Below are 17,415 nucleotides of genomic sequence, written 5' to 3'. Positions count from 1 at the left end.
TGAGGTTGCAAAGTATGTCAGTGATGAAATTGGGAACATTCATCCTGACACCACACTTGCTTTCTGATCTTCTCTTCTCAGTTCAAAAGGCAGCATCCAATGTGTAACTCTTTTTCAGGAGGTGTGGCATACTCTTTACATCTTCCACCACTGTCACACTAGCGCATAAACTGTAGCAGCTACATAGCTGCTGTACTGCAAATATCTACCACTGATGTAGAGGACCTAGTGGATGACCATCATCTGACTTCTAAAATACTGATAAATACATTGTGGTTCTTCAGTTACTAGCCTGAGAGAGTGTTGTATAAATGGTCATACCTGCAGGTGTGGATCCTTCAATCATTGTTCCCTCTGTTCAGCTGGATGCTGTGGCTGTGTACATACCCCATGGAGAGGGTGCAGGAGGTGCAGGGATCCCTGTGCTGAAAGCCCAGCGGGTGCCACCTCCCAGCTGCATAGCTTCTCTGTAGAAGCACTTTGTGGACAGTCTGTGGAGGTCTGCCTGGACTGTGCTAGTCTGCATAAAGCCCCAGGTGCCCCAGGCAGCATGCCGTGGTCATACCAGGGGCCAGGTTTAAAATTCGACATTTACATGCAGGGCAGCCTGCTCTTGAGGGCCACACCAGAACCTTTCTTGGTACAGAAGGCAAAGAAAATTAAGGGAATATTCCCCACCCTCCTAATCATCTTCTTAGGTTCAGTTGGTTGGAAGCTTCAGTGCAGTTACAGTAGTTCATGTCAGAGTGAAGGCAGATGCCTGCTCATACCTACCATACATGCAACAACAGTCAAGGGAACCGACTGTATTCTGCACTTGACAGCTGTAGGAGGAAAAAGGTTCAAAGCTCTTGCCTGACTACTTGGGGATGAACATCAGAACAGACCTCCAAGGAAATGATGGTATCTGCCTTGTGTTGATGGGGCCTTTTGGTCATTATTCTGCTGCAGCAAAAGTATTTTGCAAAAGGGAAGAAGGAAATATCTGTTCTCATCCCTTGGAGGTTGAAGGCAATGGGAAAACTTGACAAGGACATGAAGACACATGAAACAGAAACATGGTTAAGATTTTCCAGTTGAACTGTTCTGAGGAGTGTCTCAAACTGTCTCATCTGAGTAGTTTGCTGAATGATCTGAGATGGAAATGGTTTTCTTTAGTCTTACTAAAGTTTTGGCAAAATAAGACATTTCACTCACTTTTCCTAGAAAGGAATCAACTAGCTCAAGATAAAAGTACAAAAGAGAAGCATCCAAAAGGAAAGTTCAGACATATGAATGTGCTTACTGATACTCTGTGGAACACTTATGGTATATAAAACATTTTATTTTTTTTTAATGGTAGGAAATAGCTTATATGAAGCTGTACCCTGCTGTGTTTGGGGAACAGTTGAAGGTGTAGGAGTTCTTGGCAAGTGAGAGATGTCATAATGGCACTGCATGGATTTACAGCAGGGACCTTATCTTCACTACAGGTATCTCTCACACTTAATCTTTCCATAGAGACTTCCCACTGATGTTCACCCACATTCACACCAGTGTCAGAGCTACAGAAAGCAAGGTCCATCATTTTATTTTCAAATTAAGGTTAGGCCATGAAGCTCTTTTATTACATGCTGTTGTCATAAGACAGATATATTGAGTTTTTGCAGCACCCACAGGACTTTGAACATCTGAGTCCTCCAGTCCTTTTTCATATCTGTATGTTAACAAGCCTGCCCTTCTCATGTTTTGATTCCTGTTCAGACATGCCGTGTCCTCATGTCCTTAAATGAAATGAATTCACGTCTGCATCCACATTCACATCCCATCCTGCTAGTTTTTTCAGGCTTGGCAGAGCCTGGAAGAAAATCCATCTGTGGATCAGATTTTCCCTATTCTTAAATTCTCCAGTTACTGCACTGTTGATAACTATGGCAATTAGTTAATATATCCAGAAACAAATAGTGATGGTTTTATTTAATAATTCTACCTTACCATCTGATTAGCCTATTCTTAAAGTATTTCCTTACTAACCAGATTACAAGGAGGGTTACTTAATTTTTCCAGCTGACAGTTAGTGTGTTGACACTTTCCCTGCTTAGTAACAGAAGTCACATGAGATTATCAGGAGCAGGAAGCAAACACATTTCTGTGAAGAGAGCATGGCTTTGTTAGCAGTCCCAGAGCAGAGTCTGGCCCCTATTGACTGCTCTTCTCTGAGGCTTCCTGCATCAGCAAGAGCCCTCTCAAATTTCTCTACCTCTTCAGATCTGATCTGAAAACATCTTTGCACCACAGCTAGCCAGTTACCATTTTAATCTTCTCATCCTTTCTTTGCACTCTCTCAAGTATACTAATTAAATCAGTAAAGCTTTTGGAGATGTCATTTGAAAGCACAATACTAAATAAAACTGCACTGCTCTTGGTTTCATGCTAAATTAGAAAATTGTGTAAAACTGGCAGTCAAACAGAAGGGTATTTGAACTGCTCTTATCTCAGACCTAGAATAAGGATATCATTAGGGACAGTTGTTGCTGGGAAGTCAGTGCTTGTCCTCATTTTAACTAACAATACACTACAATACCAAATTTGAATGTGCTGAGAGCATGAATGATCCAACAGTAAGAAGGGCACCAACTATTCTCAGTGATCTGAATGGAAATAGCAGGTGTCTGGTACTTTTCTGGCCCTAAGACAGTAATCAGTCACAGATAATTGATTACTTTCAGATCCAGAAAGTGATTTGCAAGGGATTATATTTTCAGTGTACTGTACTAGCTTAACATTAGCTGCACAGGAGGAACCAGATTTCTGAAGGACCAACCACACAACCAGTCATTTTTGATCATTTGAGCCATCCCTGTACCCAGTTACAGTCGTATGTTCAAACTGCTGGGCAAATACTAATTATGCCTTCTAATTGCAACACAGCTGCTTCCATTCCCTCTATTAAATAAACTCTATTCATCCCTTATTATTAAACAAAATGTAGGGCAGCAAAATAGAAAGAGTTTTCCTATGCATCTGTCTCTTTCAGGACAAATTCCTTCCCTGAACAAGTACAGCCATGTCTATAATCATATATAATATAGAGTATCACAAGATTACTCACATTCATTTTGAAGACCTATCTAGCAGTGAATTATCTCCTGTGTTTTCAAAATGAGCATGACTCCCCATTAAGCACAACATGACTCACAGGCAGCGTAATATGGAAAACTGCCCTTTTGGAGGCTTATCCAGCCCCACAGAAGTGCCTGGAAAAGAACCTCACCAACTTTAGCAATGGTTTAAGAGCCAGAATCAGTTACCAAGAAGATAAGCACTAACACAACATAGAAAAACGCAACGGGTGATTGAGTCTGGAAAGCAAACAGGAGTCCTGACACAGCAGCACCAGCATGGAGGAGCCCCAGCCATTCTCCTGCCAACCCGTAGATGGGGAGAATTGCTTGTCCAGGCCACTCCAGGAGCTTTCACTCTTTAACCCAACTCAAAATCATCCCAGCAGAAAAGATGACCATTTTTCTGCAGGTGAATAAGTTAAATCAGTTCACATAAGCTCACCTGTCAGCTCATGTATCTCAGTCAGATACATCTGCCTGAGAGATGGCTAGGTTGTGTGGACAAAGAAGGTGGGGATGTGAAGGAGGGGAAGTGAGACTTCTCCCCCTTCAGTAACAATTAGCTCTTAAATTGGCTGTGCTACATATCTCATGGCAGCCTCAGTTCTTAATGTAATTAAACAGAGGTAACAAAGACAGTTCTCAATTTTATTAGGAGAAAAAAACCCCAAACACTCAGAACCTGTGAGAAATTTTTACAAGCAGTAGTCTGATGCTATCTCTGTCCCTTCTCATTGATTTATCTACAGAAATGTATACAAGGTCATTCACATTAATGTCCATGGAAAAGTATCTGTCCTAGCAAAAGTCTGTCCTAAATACATTCATGTATAAGAATTATCTAGGAAGTAATCTTTTATGGAGATGGTGGCCACTTTGTGAAAAATGCCATTTTGTCTTTCTCAGTTGCTCTCATCAAATTTAGGGAATAATTTGTGATGAAATCAAATGCCAAGGCATGTTCCTGGAAAGCCCAGGTTTAACACCAGGGCTGGTCCCTGAAAAAGGACTTGTGTGCCACCCTGGAGAAAATGCTCCCCAGCAGGCAAGGCAGCTGATTTAATCCCTTCCATGTCTCTTTCAACAATGAGGTTTAGAGATGAGTCAGTGCAGACGCTACACTCCTGTGTATCTTCTCTGGAGGGTCCATTGCTTGCTTCTTCAGCAAGGGTTGTATGAGGAACCTGCCACTGCAGAGGTGGGTCCCTGCACGCAGAGGAGGGCTCTGCAGCCTGGTCTCACAGTGGAGTGCCCTACCTGGCATATTCTTTTGTAGGAGGTACGTATGCATCTCCTCATCTGCTCTGTAGATGATGATTAAATCTAGCCTGTCTGCTCCAACAACCAGCTTTTCATCAGAAACAACCTGATTAGGAAATGAATGACTTTGTCTGAAGTGGAAAAAATATTTCGCACAGACCACAGACAAAAAAAAAAAAAAAAAAAAAAAAAAAGCCAAACAAATTGAGCTGATATGGACTAAATTATTTTTCCCCTCAATTTTTTGGTTCAGTTGCCACACTGAAAAATCAATTATTTTCATAGCTCTACATCAGTCACTCCTATTTATAGAAATTCTAGTTATACAATCTGAGAACAGATTTCCCCTGCTGTTATATTGGCTTTAACTTCCAGGGAAGCCAATGTAGATGAACACTTTGGGAAAATAAGTCCCTAGAGTAGAGAGGCTGACACTCCCCTACCATGAATAACAAACAGCAAGTGTTAGAACGATCAGTCACAGTGAACAGTTTATGAGAAATAACCACTGATTGAAATTTCCTTGTTTAAAAGAATTCAGAAATCTAACCATTTGCTATGACCTGTTGAAAGAACTTCTTGGTCTTTGACAGTAGACAAAAGTGTGTGCTGCTTTAATTTAACTAAGGGGTTTTATCTGGTGCAACCTCCATACTGAGGATAGTGTTATCTGGTTATACTGGTATACTTCATTCACCTATGAAAAATGCATTAATCTATACAGGTTAGGCAACTTAAAACCGATGGGTGGTTGGATTTTGTTTCCTGCACAGCCTCAAGTTCAATAAAAGTCAACAAATACATTGCTTGCCTGTAGCAGCACACTTCAAGCCAGTACCACATAAGCCCTGGTATTTCCAGTAAAAAATTATTATGTCCCTGGGCTTTAGAACATTCCTGGAAGTGCATTTGTCCACTGGCAGATCTCAATGTTTTGTAGAGCCTCCTGTTAGCCTGGCTGGCCTTGCAATGATGGCAGCAGGCAGAATAGATAGCTACGGCCCCTCTGGGCTCTCCTGCCTCTGAAGCAGCTGGAACTGGTGGTCAGACTGGACCAGGCCAAGGGCTGCTGCCTACCAGAGACAATTTTTAGGCCAAGTACCAAGTCCTGGGGCCATCATTCAAACTGATCCTAGTATGCCATAGCAGTTGTTGCATGTGCAGCTGTGTTCAGAGGTGCATCACTGCAAGCTGAATCCTCTCATAAAACCCAACATTTCCCCAGACCACATTTATGCTACTTTATAGCCATGTGGAAACGGCCTAAAAGCCTATGGAGGTGACATGTTGTACTTGTGCTGGCTTTCTATTTGAACTAATCCATGAGAAGTGGCTTAGACCCCATTCTAAGAAAGGCTTATTTTCTATTATTTTCTATTGTTCTATTTAAAATTAAGCAAAAAAACCCAACAACCTAAACCATGAAACACTCCACTCAGTCAAAGAAGAGTTGATTGATATGGCCTTTTGCAGCGGTTCATGCTTTTAGAAGTCACCTGTTCAGTTTATACTTGTTCACCTTCCTCAGGAGGCAGTCCACCTCTTCTGATATACGGTTGAGCTAAGATCCTCATCACGGGCAGCTCTGCATAGTGGGTAGGAAATGAGCTGCATCCATCAAATGATTTATTTTGTTGCAAGTAGCATACCCAGAAAGCATTATGCTGGTAGTGCCTCTGTTAGTGATTGCCCAGAGGGTTCAATTAGTGCTAGGGAGGTTACCAGCTGACCTTTCATTTTTCTCTACACTTGGATTTTCATTCTCGCTGATGAAGCCACATGTCAGTATAATTTCAACAGCGGTTGTAAGAGGGAGCCTGCTGCAACCTCCACTTTACGTTAGTCTCCTTTCATCTTTGACTGAAGCATGCCACACCATCAAGCCAGAAAAAACATCCATTTCCTTCTTTGATCTGCATCCTCACGACCTGATGAGGACAGTAAGTTTGCATTTTATAACATTACAGCCAAATCCCTTGTGTGGGTAAAGCATTCCCATGGGGCTTTCATTCAATAGGGCCTGACTCATGGGAATTATACCTCACCTACAGCAGTTCAGCCCTGCCATGTCTGGGGTTGGACAAATAACTGACAAAGCCTGCAACTGTAATAATGCAGTCTATCTTACATAAAATGATCAAATGAATTGACAAAATTCAAGTCAGTAGGCTAAGGATCAGTCTCACATATTAAATTATTTGTCATAAAATATTTAAATACAAGCCTACACTAGACTTATGAGGGAAGTATGTTCATTTTGGTTTTCCAGCAGGAAAGAGTAGGAATAACATTGCTGGAAAATATGTCCTTAAAAGATTTTTTTTTTGTCACCCTAAAAATGGAACAACTGAACTGAACAAATAGAGTCAAAGGACTTATGGAGTGAAGGGATAGGTCCTGGGATGCAAGTTACATTTAATGGTTTGTCCTTTCTCTCTTAAATTGTCCCTATAGGTTCACTTGAACGGTGTAGGTAGATAGTGAAAGAAGTTGTTGAGGTCTCCTTAGAGATAGCTTCTTGGTTTTATTCTTCATAAGTTATTTACCACCCTTGCCTTATTCAGCTTTGGTTTTTTTTTTTCTTTTGGTGTCAGCTGACTTCAGATGGCAAGGCTCAGATTTTTAAGGTTATTTAGACTGTTTTCCACTTAGCTTTGCAAGACTAAGCAGCTTTCAGTGGGATATAGGAGATGAAATGTCTAAGAAATTATGAAAAAGAGACTCAGTTGTCAAAATCACTCAGGCCATGCAATGCTTTTTATGATTTGTGGCTTTAAGAGCCTTTGGAAAGGAAACCTTGATTTTACTTTGTGTTAATTACAGCACCCATCAAAAAGGGACCCCAATCTGTGATTGCTGTTTCTATAATACAATTGAAAAAAATGCTAGCCTATAAGAGGAAAGTTTTAAAATGTATACCTTAAAAGTTCAAGTTTCTAAATAAAGACTAAAACCCAATGCAGTAATATTTATAAATCTTGAGATCTTAAAATTCATATCTCATACTTTGGATGTCAGATTTATGAATTCTGAATGCTTAGGTTTGGCAGTCCTGCTTTGGAGTGATCAGGCTGAGTGTAACCGAGGGTGTTCAAGAGGAAAGCTACATCTAACTGTGAGTTCTGGTGACATTCAGATACAAATAACCAATCTTGCTTTTCCTTGGGTTTTCATCTTTATGTTTTCCTGATGCATCTCTCTTTCTCAGCTGGTCTCAGACCAGCTTCAAAATAACCAAAGCAAATACACAGCCTGAAAATTCAGTGATATTCTTCCTCATCCTTTCAGTTAAAAGCACCTTTCCAAGGCTGTCTTACAGTGCTGTTCACAGAACACCTGAACGTGTTGTTTCAGCTAAGCCAGTCCCCACTCATTCAGTCTAGCCAATTTGCAAATCAATTCTCTGGCCACCACCAACATTACTGCATCTAAAAGTTGTTGTAAAAATCTCTTTGAAGTGGTATCCCTAAGCTGGGGTTTTTCCATAGCTTCAAAGACATGATGTCCCAATCTGAATTCCTTTGAAATATGTAATTTGAATAATAAACTACTCAAGCACCAGCATATTCAGGTTGTTATCAGTTAGCTCTGACCAGTAGAAACTTTGAAGTGTTAATTGTTTAGCTGGACAAAGCTGAAGACTTCACTGGTTTTGCAGAAAGCCAAAATTAACCCTTTTACACTTTGCTGAAGAGAAAAAATTCTAATAAAGGACTCAAAAATCCTAGGCATTATACCCGAGACCCAAAATGCTCAAAAATTTAAATCCACCTATTTTCGTTCTTTATTTCCACAGAAAAAACAGTTAGAGCCCATGACCACACCGGAGACAACAAAGTTGGCTTGCATAGTGACCTGTACATTGAACTTCTTTTTCAGTCTGTACAGCACACACAGCAGGATTAGCTGATATTTACATGATACATACACTGAAATAAGTGAAATATGTTTGAACCTGTTCTTGGCTGCACCATTGCCTTGATGGTGACCTTGTGCCTCTTGGATGCTCTTCTCTCTGCCACAGGTTCACTCTCCATAAAACTGAGATAGAATTGCCCTTCCTTGTGAGGCATAAAGACAAAAAAGCTCAAAAAAGAGCTTGATGGTATCATTCATGATGGTTTGAAATAAGGAATTACAGGGGCACACCTGTGTATGTAGCAGAGGGATGCTTCTGTGGAGTATTTCAGTGGGATTTTTTCTTTAAGGGGTTCCCACGTGCAGGCCATCCTTCCCTCCTTCGTGGGCACCCCTTGTGGTTTCCCCCATTGCAGGCTTCAAGCTGCTCCGGGTGAGAGCGGGTAAGAGTAACGTAGGCCTTCTCACAGGGAAAAGCAGAAAACCAAACAAAAACCACTTACGTGCTGTTCCTTAGAGCAGCTCTTGCTGCCTCCCATCACCAAAGCTGCTGGGGCTGGGGTGGGAGGCATGCCCAGGGCATGCATGGCGGCTGGTGCCTGGGGACAAAGAAATGTGGATCAGTATCCTTGCTGTTATGAGCTGGGCCAGCCATACTTCTGAAGCAGGGCCATTGCTAGTTGTATCACACTTTGGCTGTTGCTCTTGCTTTGTTTTCCCATCTTTATCGACCTGCCTGAGATGGCAGTGTACGCAATTGCCTGCTCTTCCTGGTGGTCACCCCTCACAGCTGCCTTTCATCCCTATGTCCCAGCAGAGCCCCATCACCCTCCAAGATGTCACCACACTGAAATTTTACACCATTTGGTGACATTGCACAATGCCATTACTCACCTGATCTCATCAGGAAACAGTAAACTCTGTCAGGAGTATTGCTCAGACAAAAAATTGACCTTCCTTTCCCCTCCCTCAAAGTGGTATCATTTATCTTGAGAGGCCTGATGATATCTTTGTCCACACCAGCCTTTTTCAAGACAATCTGGAGGATTGTGCCCCACCTTAAGCACATCTACTCATGTGAGTAACAGGGAGTGCTACCCAGAGAGAGCAACAACATTTTTGCTACCAGATGATCTGCTTTCAGGGACTCAAAACTCTTGTGTGAACAACACAGTAGCCAGAAGTCAGGCATAGCCTGCTTTCTCTCACAACACTGTTACTATTTTTTCTTGCTAAATGACAGGGTTTTTGCATTCAGGTATTAACTCAGGTGAGTCCCAAGTGATCCAGGCTTGGATTTCTCAGCACACCCTGTCACAACACAGTTGCCAGTTTAACGTGGTCATCTGGCCATATTGGGAAATCTCTTCCTTCTTGCAGGGAACAGCATAGTCTCCCCACTCCCGCGGTGTTTTTGTTTTTTCAGAGGAATGAAAAAAAAAATCATTTTCCTTTCTCTTCCCTCTTTAATACCATCTGACAGGATGTGGAGTTCACAATTCATGACTCGACCTCTGTATTCCCATTACCCATGGCTCCATCTTAGGGGATTTGCAGAGCTATGCTTGCATCTAAAAGCAGTTTCTAAGTCCTTGAATGGTACTAGTGAAGATTAATGGGAATGTCACTTTCCAGAAATTATCAGAAATCAAAATGTACCCTTCTGTAAAGGGCTACTACAAGGCCTAGACATTTTTAAAAATGCAAGAATAAACTCAGTTTCTAGTGAGGAATTAAAACAATAAGAGATTTTTCAGCCCAGTGAATGACCTTGAATGATTGCCCACCCGGGGTCCAAAGTTTTTAAACTATTTATTTGGAAAAAATGCATGCTCTGTTTACCCAGGGAACCCAGAAAAGACTGCTTTTGCTGTACTCCACAGGCAATTTGACATGTTCATGGCTTGTGAAGGCATACATTACAGTGCAAGCAGCCACAGAGAGATGCATCTGAAAATTGCCCTGTGTGGCAGCAAAGGATGAGTGAAGAAAGCCCCGAGCGCGCTGCTGGGGCAGGGAGCAGGGCAGCAGCTGGAGCCGGCCGGTGGGCAGGCAGGGGCAGCAGCAGGAGCACTGCCGGCGGAAGTCTATTCCCGTTTCCAAAAGCACGGAGCTAAGGAAAACCAAACCGGCTGGCCCAGTGCCAGAGCCGCAAAAATCCTTTCCTTCCTGTTTGAATTCAAAGGAATAAACACAGCTTCACAATTCACAGTGCTGCACTATTATACCCAGTACATTTTTGTATTTGTATTGATGTTTGTTGTATCTATTGGAATATAGTGAACTAACTCTTTCCTCACTCGTATGACATTTTGTTACTCCTGCTCTCAAAACGCTTTGTGTCCACTACGGTCTGGCTTCAATCATCCCATTCAGTGCAGCCAGGGGACTCAGTGGCATACCTCCCTTCGACTTTGAGGGCGCAGACTCACATCTGGGGCTCCACTAGGAGAGTGATCTGTTGGTTCCCTGCCACAATGAAATGTCATTGTGAAAGCGGAGTCCCTTGTGGTCCCTCTGGTCAAAGTGAGTTACCCTCTGCAGTAGAGAGTCTCCAAACTGCTGCTCCTAAACATGCAAAGCCCAGCTCACAGACACAGTCTACCTCTCCCAACTTTTTTGTCTGACAGACCTCTGGGAGAGGGATCAAATCAGGTCACCTGGCAGAGAAGGAGTATATGCTACATGGCAGGTCAAGGGCTTCAGTATCCAAGTTTGCATCTTCTAATAGGCCTGTCTATGTGCTGGCACTTGCAGGTAGCTAAGTGGTGGCTTGCTCCTGGTTGTAGCAGTTCACTCCTCTGCCACTTCAGGTCTCATTGGACTGGACTCTGGAGAGTAGGGTCATGTCAGTCAGCTGCATCAGCTGCATGGGACCGTGAATCAAGAAAGAAACAGCAGTGCTGCAAATACCTAAGATTTGGCAATGCTTGAGCAGTGCCTCGGCAGGGCCTGTCCCCCAGTGTTTTGCATTTGCACCCTGTAGATGTGCAGTGCGAGGAGCAGCACTGGAAGTCTGGCAGCTGCGCGGTGCAGGGCCCCTGGAGGTGTATATGTGGTGTGCTTGTAGGGAGGCAGGAGCAGAGCAGGGTGGGGAGACAGTGTGATGCTGCTTTGGCAGGTGAGATGGAATTGCTCTTATGGACTAGCAGCGTGGAGGTGAGAGAAGGGTAGGGTTAGCAGACAGGGTTAGAGTCAAAGTTTGGCAAGATCTTTGGTTTTAAAAGGAAAGCATCACAAGTTTTCGAGAATGTTTATTGTTATCTTGAAAGGTGGCCACTACACTGTTATGGGGGACTTTTAGTAGAACTTGGGGAGTAGGTTTTATGTCCATACACAGACACTTCCAGCTTTTGGATTATAGCTCCTCATAGTACGTGAGGTGAAAGAACTAATACGAACATCCTAACACATGCAAAAACACAATGCTTCTTTAGACTGTCTTTGCTTCATCAATAAAACAGGTTGTGATATTGGCACCTGGAGAAAATGCAAAATCACCATGACAGGGAAGAATGCTGTGTGAATTCACTGCAATGAATTCCCATGGCTTTGAAACCAGAAGTGCAATAAATTTACAAAACCCCAGCAGTAAAGGTATCCCAACAGCCCAAGAGGTGCATCCCATCTGACCTCAAACGGAAACTTTTGCTACCTGAGCTCAAATCAATTCATATAATGACATTGCAGCTTAATCGTAGCACTGTTCCTGGGAGACAGACCTCTCATCTTTTATTACTCATCTCATGTTGTCACAAATGTTTTTGTAACAACTTACTTGTGCTTTAATTAGGGAAAAAAATCCAAGCCTTCAGAGAAGGCTGGTCTCAAAGTGCAAACTACAATGTGTGGAGATTCACAAGCCCTGCAGGCCTAACAAAGCCAATAAATCAGAGCTCACAAACCAGCTTTGTGCTGACATGATTTATCTTCCAGGGCTGACCTGCTTGGATATGATTTTATAATGAAGGCAACCAGAGATGTGAACAGCAGACTAAAAGAAGCCATTCACACTGGTGAATCTGAGACCGAGTATTTATTTTACTATAACCCCAGCATCAATTGTGAGATAAATTAAAATGCATGCAGGTAGATGACTGGTTCAGGTGAATCAAAGGCCCTAGATTTGTCAAATCCCCACACCCCATCACCCCAAATATTCACTCTAGTAGTTAAATATTCTTAGAAGAAAAGTCTAACAAAGAGACATCAAGTGCTGCAATGACTGGAGATGGTGGATACTCAGGCTGAAAGAAGTACCACGTGTGTGCACTGAAGTAGCTCACCATGGAGTGCTTATGTTGACCATAAGCATCAGTAAGGGATACTGTACATGTAATTTTTAGCATATTCACCATATTCAGAGGCTGTCTGGCTGTTTCTGCAATGCAGGAGCCAATGATAACTCAGTTTTGAGGGTTATAAAAACGAGTAAGCCACCTTCACTAGGGTCATTGCTATGGAAGCATTGCACGTTGTCTTTTTTGAGGGAAATTAAAATAAAGGTGGTATTCTTTAGAAAAATGTACTCTCTCAGTAATAAATGCTTGTTGTTTGTTTTGTTCTGCTTCAAATTTCTTCAACAAATTTTTACTTACGTTGTAGGAATTTGATCTGAAAGTAACATAAGCATCTTGAAAAGCTTAAAATAAGGGATGGTTTTTAAAGTGGGCCATGTAGAAGGGGATTATTTTTTTTCATTAGTGAAGGCAGATCTAAACCACCAGAACCGCAGCAGCACAAAACCCTGGTGGATTTTCAGATCCTTGTTTTCTCTTTTCAGAAACAGAAAAATAAAAAGAGAGAAATTAACACAGAGCTGAATTAAGAAAAACCATAACATTGAACCAAATATGCACTACTTTTTATTTGTGGCCATATTAAAGTATTTAATCTTAAAAAGAAAGAGGCAGCAACTCTAAATGCATAGGTTCTAAAACCTGATAATTTTCTTTGCAGTGAGATGCAGATGTTTTTACTACAGCATTATGTGGGAATTTTATAGTCCACAGAGAGATGAAAGATTACCCGTGTCACACAAAAATGCATTTCACTGGCATCCTAGAAGCTCCGTGCTACTTATAGAAATGAATGTCATAAATAGGTTTTGAGCATCAGATAAGCACCAACTGTCAAAGCATTCAGATACATTTCAGTAGTCTTTGCTCAAGAGTATTCAGAAACCAAATTATTCATATAAGGAAGTGCCTTTTTACTGCAATGCTCATATTGTTTCACACTGAAGTTTAACTAGTATAGAGCATAGCTAGTATAGTCTAGCTCGTATATATAAGGAAATGCTTTTTAAACAGCTTTACAAATGCCTAAAGTGGCAAATGTGATCAATTAATAAAGTTATCCTTAATCTCCACTTCTGCATCTATCTCAGCCCCTAAGGTTCAGAACATCAGAATAGAACAAGCATCCATGTTAGAGCCCTCTTTAAGGACATTTAAAATATTGCTTTGGGAATAATTATGAATGAAAAGAAAACCTTAAAACACATTTAACTTGTTTTCTTTCAACACAGTGTTTACAGAAAATTTGCATGCTCCAAAAATTTGTTTTTTCAGATGTACTTGGTTAATGTTTATGTAACCATTTACTTGTAATTAACCACAGAAGTATAGTAATACAATTTCTCTGCACCGGCTGGGTGAAAATACTAACTCTTACAGAGTAAATGTCCACATGGGTAAAATTCAAATCCAGCATCTGTGAATATTTATGAAGGCAAATTTGAATGTTACCATATTTAATCTGCCTGTAAAATATACAAGCCTAGCTGTCAAAATTACCTTTACAAACTCAAACAAATACTTAAACGATTTTTTTCTTTCTTTGGCTGTCATTAGGACAAAACTGGATTGTTAGGCAGATGCCATTACATACACCAGCTTTGAGGTCTTCTCCAGACCTTGAGCTCTCTGGCTGGACAATTTGTAATTGGGCTCCAGTCTAAGTGATCCATTAGAGTAAAGAATCAAACTGCTTATGCTGCCATCATGGCTGGCTTAAAGAACATTTCGATGTCAAACTAGTAAGGCTGTTACCCTGCTTAGAAGAGAACAGCGTTTTACCAAAATGACAATCAGAGACATGCTTGACTGGAAAGTAATCTTCGCTAGGAAAAAATCTCCCGGTCTTTCTTGGACACCCGATTTGGAATTGGGAAATTACAAACTGTTTTACTTTCTAGTGAGCAGAGACCATGCTCTATGGTTTTCTAGGAGTCTACTGATTAACTGGCTCGAAGGGCAGGATTATCAAATTGAAAGAATTGTCTCAGGAAGCGAAGCATACGAGACAAGAGGGAAAGGAAATGAAAATGAATGTCAAAACATGTTTAGACAGTGATAGAAGTCCAACATACCTGAGAGTCCTACCATCTATGTGAGCAAATCAGCCCAGGTACATTAGTTCAGGCTACCCCAAGTTTTCCGATTGTGCACAGATGAGTTCTGCATCACCTCAGTAGTGACTCCGATGCCACCAAAATGCAATGAGCAAAATATGCCCTCTCAGGTATGTGCAACAATCGCAACATGGTCCAGATGCACTGGACATGGTGAATGCAGACAGGCTCAATGTCTCTTACACAGTGAGTCCCATATGTCTGGAATAAATTGGTCTCATTGTGCATGAGATGTGGGATTCCAGGGATGCTAGGCATCCAAAAATATGGTGGGTTACTATTCAAAGCAATATCCAGAGTGTCAGAGATGGTTTGCGGAAACTGTTGCAGAAATACTAACTAAAGAGAGCTCAAAAATTAAAAATACTACCTAAGATTCCTCAGCTACTCAATGACTTTTTCATTTTCCCCTCCTCAGGACCATTGCCACTTTGTCTTCTGGGGAGTGTACAATGTAGCTAGAAAGCCTGGAAAATGATTGCAAGTCAAAGACCATTTTCACAAAGACAATTTGCAGAAAACAAAGGACAATAACTATAATAAGTGATTGTGATACAAACCCCTGTTTTATTTTCAAAGCCAACACTCATATCTTCTTCCATAATGCAGTTGCTGTCAATTGTATATGGATGAGGAGATGGAGGAGACCAGAAGTGAGGGAATCAAGTACAAAAATTTTGATGATCTTCTGAGAATTTCTATCAGTTTTTCAGTTTGTTTTACAAAAGGCTATGAAATAATTTCAAGTGACAAAAGGCTATATCCTAAGTTAGGGTTGATACTGTACAGCAAACACATAAACCAGAAAGTACATAACTGGAACAAAGAAGATATTCTGTCTCTCAAGTCCTTGTGCCGTAGTGATTGCTGCAAACATTGAGTAAACAGCAGCCAGGAATAGCCTGGTCACATGTCAGAGCATCCCGCTTTCTTTAACGAACTTTCGTTGTCACTGTATTTTTTGAATTAGTCAAAATTTCATTGATAAGAGAGATGCACTTGGAAAAGTCAAGTAACAAATAGTTGGAAGAAGGGGATACTTTATGTGCTATTTTAAATAAATATAATTTTACAACAATAAGCTTTCTATATTCACATGTTCCTCTCTCCCCCCGTGGTCATCTCCAGTCTACTGCTGAGGCTGCGGTCCTTCACTGAGCAATGTGCATGGAGATCTTTGTGCTTTCCTGAGCACCCAGTGATTAACATATTCTGATTAAAACATTTCTGACTTGCAAAACCAACCACAGTCAATGATCTGCCCAAGCATATTTCAGTGCAAAATTGGAAGATTAACCTTACTTTCAGGTAAGAAACATGGAGACAATTTTAAATTATAAAAATAGATACCCACTGATATTTTAAAAAACACACAACTGAAACCAATCTGCAAAGCAGCTTAACTGCCTAACTTCTGTGGAAAAAACCTGTGGAAATATCTTAGCAGCTCTCTGTCTTCCATCTTCCACACCCTCCAACTTCCAGGAAATTTGGTATCTAAAAGCCTTAGAAAATCCCAGCTGGCTTATATCTTGACTTTGGGCTTAAAAATATCTCTGAAAGTTTCAGCCATGCATATTCCCATTTGTACAGCAAATCGCAGAATGAGACTTCAGTCCTCTGCTCACAGTCAGTCATTGTTGTGGCGGAAGCCAAAGAGGGAGCAAAAGAAATGCCACTTATTTTAGGGAATGGGGCTTGGATGGGCTCACAGCTGCCTAACCAACAGCTGCAATTGCAATGCAGCTCCGTATGGGCTGGCATGCAAGGCTCAAGTGGCAAGAATGGATCTTGCTCCGGCTGTATTATACCACCAAACATTTTGATATGGGTTCCTCATTAACCAGTGACTGATTAATGGCACCTAATTAAAGCAGGGGACAGCAAGAAGAATGGAGTGGTGGAGGAATTAGATATCGCACAGCGTTCTGTCACGCTGCTTGCCTTGAATGTGCGTTGGTTGGGGTGACTAATAACACAAACCCAGGAATTAACTCTCCCAGCTGATGCTATTGTTTCTGGCAGAAAGCTTGCCTGTCACAAGGATTAATTCAATCTATACTGTTATTTAGTCAGTAACAACAGATGCTCATTCAGATATCTCAGCAGAAGAAGATGGCTCCACTCAACACCAGCATTTTCACGACACCCCAGAAGGGTCATTTCACTATCAGCTTCTGTTCCTCAGCACCCTTTCACATCTAGTGATCTGTTTATACCCATTTTATTCTGTTTGTATGTGACATTTAAGATAGATATTTGGCAATAACATCTCAAAGAAAGCAGTACCCCTTCTGGGAAAATGCAGAAGGTCATTTTTCAGATAAGGAAAATGGAAAGTCAAGGAGAAACAAGTGATTTGTTCTCCTCCTGCCATGTCTCCCCCACAAAAGCTGCCTGCCCGGCCATCCTGTCCCTTCAGCAAAGGAAGTGGGACTGCCAGCCGCCAGTTTTTCCACCATGGTAAATGTCACTGCCGTCTTTTGACCAGGTCCTCAGCTCCCCTCAATAGCTGGCTGCTGGCCCACCGTGCACAAAGTGCCTGCTCCATCCCTCACCTCCTCTGCCAGCCCCAGGGAAGTTTGGCTCGACTGAAATCTGTGGAGCAAACCCATTGCAAGCGAGAGAGCAAGGAGGCCTGGTATTATTAAATGAGTTAAAATGTCTCTAGGCCTGGTATTTGAGGCTGCTGCATTTGGTGCCTCAGCTTCAAATTCCTCCACGTCTGAGATGGCTGTGTAACCCTGTGGCTGACAGATGGGATTTTTGTAGGCGATA

General features: G+C 41.6%; 1 long non-coding RNA gene across 3 annotated transcripts in view; it reads right to left on the bottom strand.

Moving 5' to 3' along the window:
- The window catches only part of LOC308059481, a 199,387-nt gene that overhangs the window by 138,753 nt on the left and 43,219 nt on the right, over positions 1-17,415 (bottom strand). For all 3 annotated transcript variants that reach the window (XR_013926265.1, XR_013926266.1, XR_013926267.1), the window contains one exon: positions 8,726-8,821. This is a non-coding gene — a long non-coding RNA (uncharacterized lncRNA). The remainder of the gene's footprint in view (positions 1-8,725; positions 8,822-17,415) is intronic.

The sequence above is a fragment of the Falco punctatus genome, assembly GCF_963210335.1.
Source record: "Falco punctatus genome assembly, chromosome: 2".
NCBI lineage: Eukaryota > Metazoa > Chordata > Aves > Falconiformes > Falconidae > Falco > Falco punctatus.
The sequence above is the reverse complement of the archived record's forward strand: the minus strand, read 5'-3'. Positions and strand labels throughout refer to the sequence as shown.